We start from the raw sequence: 3,238 nt of genomic DNA, 5'->3' as shown, positions 1-3,238 counted from the left end.
AAATAGAAATATAACCCAATAAAAATAATTTTAAAATACACCGATTACGAAATAATTTCATCTATCATTTTTAGAAAGTCTCTAGGACTATTTCGAAGATAATAAAACATATTCCACACCTTGACCATACTCGGATAATTTTATAAAAATATATAAAGGTTCAATAGACTTTAATTAAATCAAATTAATCCCCTTAAAATCATTTAAAAATTTCCAAATCACATAATCATGTACCTTAACAGGCAACAACATAAACGCACATATCACGACTCGTAATGGAATATACTCAATCATAAAAATTTCCCTTTTTACTAATATTCACTTTTCGCGTAACAGGTCGCGTCCTGACTTACGGCCCGTTGCCTAGCATTTTCAACTACGCTTCACATCATACTCTTTATACTAGCTGACACGTCAAACTGGAATATAATATTCATTTAAACATGTCTATTTCACATAATTCACATTAGTATGCTTAAACACCTTAACCCCTTTTTAAGACGGGTTCCGTTCAACTTGACGGTCCGACAACACATGTTAACCTTTTAGCTAATCACCAAACTGGAACGAGTTAGTTTACGTTCCCAGTTACTATTATACAACGATAAAAATTAATCCACATAATCATTTCACCTTTTATTTATTCAAATAAATTCACAATTACAACACAAAATTATACTTTATTCACTTAATCACGTCGCGAAATTCCCAGTCGCTACAGACAATGTAGAGAAAATTTCATATGTACCATCAACTTAATCGCACCATAATTAATTAATCTATAATATTACATAAATCACAGAGTTAAAGATATAATTACAGATCAATTAAAATAAAGTTTTTTATAATGGATTCTACCACATCTGACACATCATGTAATAGTTTGAATTTCGTCAATGATTTTTGATGACATCAATGCATAATTATAGTCATTACCCCCGGTCTCTCCCATGATAAAAAAAATTCTTGAGTTTATCCCCATAATCTGTAAAAAAATTAACAATAATATACTTATTTTAGTTAACAAACAAATGATAAGCATAACTTAAACAATAGTTTATTTCATACAATCGATAAAAATGGCAGATTTGTGTGACAAAGTCTCACAGTAAACTATACTTGCATTATATTTTATGTATGATATTTAACTTCAAAACAACCATAAATAGTATATTTGATTAAAATAATATGTTAATGATTAAATTTGTAATCGTCATTTTATATTAAACTTATATTATGCATACAACCATTAAGAGTAATGAAGTCATAAGAAATTGGAGAGAACTACATTCCGATTTCAAAAATTTTATTTATTTACCAGTGAGCTTGTAAAAGATTTGTTTGTGTAAAAAGATTCAATGTAGAATATAAAACACGTTAGCTGGATAATCGTTGTGATTTATTAGTCATTTCAACAACGCATTTTGTACTATTGTATTGTCTTCAGTTAGGAGAAGATCGTAAAGATACTTTTTATACGCTTGTGTTGCTATAATTAGGATATACTATTGTATTGTCTATAATTAGGAAAGTATTGTAACAACGTCTTTTTGTACTCTTGTATTGTCGATAATGAAGGAAAAGATTGTATGAGCCTAAATAATAGAAGAATGCACGATCATCATGTACTAACAATCCTACATTTTAGCGCTCACTTTATTATTACAATATTAAAAATTGTTAAAACATACTTGGAAATTTCATTTGATTCTATATCAACCCAGTTATCCCCGCCGTGTTTCCCCACACGGCTATCGCCCAACTTCATCTGCTTATTCCACGATCACCTTCCAGAATTCCTGATTAATTATGTCTAAATCATCCGTTCTCAACCATTCTTCCCCGTCTCCGGATAGGAAGAGTCTGCTACATAGACGGAGTAAATCATTATTATATTCCTCTTTTCATGACCAGAGACAAATGCTACTCGCTGAGCAAGAGTTGTGGTCATCCTCACCGCATATGCCCCACAATAATCGTCGATTCAATGAGGTCGCGGGAGGGACCACAGCAGGTATTGCAGCAGTTGCATGTGCGCCATTAGCTATTGCTGATTTACTTTTGTTGGCAGTGTACAAGGTTCCGACAGGTCTGTGTAGGAAGGTGATTAGGCAGAAAAGACGACGTAGGCTGATGAAGAAAGGAAGCTTACTTTTACCCCTGGCCAGACATAATCAAATGTGTGATTGTGGTTATTGTGATGCCATGGAATCAGAGTTTCAGACAGGAGACCCGGTGATAATGGCAGAGGCTATGGAGAAGGATGATGATATGATGCAACTGGAGAAGGAGATGTGGGACAAATTTCATGGGGCTGGCTTCTGGAGAAGTAATTCGTGTAACGCTGTAACTGTTGGCTCTTGACTTTCCCTTTTAAATCAGACCTTCAGGTGCATGCTTAAAATATTAGCCATCCGCTATGAGTATTATATGTATATACGCAATGACGGAATGAGAATTTCCATCGTGGCTAAGATATTTTCTATGAAATCTCTGACAAAAAATTAATTTTTTCAGGGTTAAAGAAAATATTTTTCTGAATTTTAAGGTCAGACGGGGTGAAATGTCATAGGTTAGCCTTGCATTCCCTGTATCTGTCATTGTATATACTATGTTAACTTCTTTATGATGTACAACCTTATGTGGTATATCATTACGAGAAGTGGGGAGTTTTTATGTTTTTGATCTACATATTTCCAGTTGTATCTATCATGTATATGAGTTCATTTAAATGATGAAAACTCAATTATCTCATTAGTTGATTAATCACTATGTTTTGCTTCCTCCAAAGTTCTCTCATACTTAGAAATTAGCTTTTTTCTTTTAAGTTTAGATATCATATACATGGACAAATGCAAATGTGTTGAGGTGCAATGCTACAAGTGAGCAGACATGCAATATTTGTATAGGGGTCAAAATTCATCGATATGTTATGTTACAAGCAAGCAGTATCTTCTTAACTCATTAGAATACCACATTTTCTCTGTTGCCACTTAAAACTTGATTGATATGTTATGTTACAAGCAACATGAAACAATAAAATCGATGCTTATGATTTTTCAACTATGTTAACATTTCATAATATTAAAAATATTAAATTAGTGTCTAAATTTTCTAAACGGAACCGTGATAATTCTATATAATATTTTTGCAGAAGATGGATTAAGTTGAACAATAAGTATAACTACTATATTTATTTATTTTTAAATATAAAATAATTATCTATAGTTAACTGAAC

The 3,238-nt window shown here is 32.0% G+C and overlaps 1 long non-coding RNA gene across 1 annotated transcript; it reads left to right on the top strand.

Moving 5' to 3' along the window:
• Nucleotides 1-1,621: 1,621 nt before the first annotated feature.
• Nucleotides 1,622-2,754, top strand: LOC141710621 (uncharacterized). The gene is made up of 2 exons (XR_012570981.1): nt 1,622-2,390; nt 2,518-2,754. It is a non-coding gene; the product is annotated as an uncharacterized LOC141710621 (long non-coding RNA).
• The last annotated feature ends 484 nt before the right edge of the window (nt 2,755-3,238 follow it).

The sequence above is a fragment of the Apium graveolens genome, chromosome 3 (genome assembly GCF_009905375.1).
Source record: "Apium graveolens cultivar Ventura chromosome 3, ASM990537v1, whole genome shotgun sequence".
NCBI classification, from domain to species: domain Eukaryota; kingdom Viridiplantae; phylum Streptophyta; class Magnoliopsida; order Apiales; family Apiaceae; genus Apium; species Apium graveolens.
This window is presented reverse-complemented; position numbering and strand designations above follow the sequence as displayed.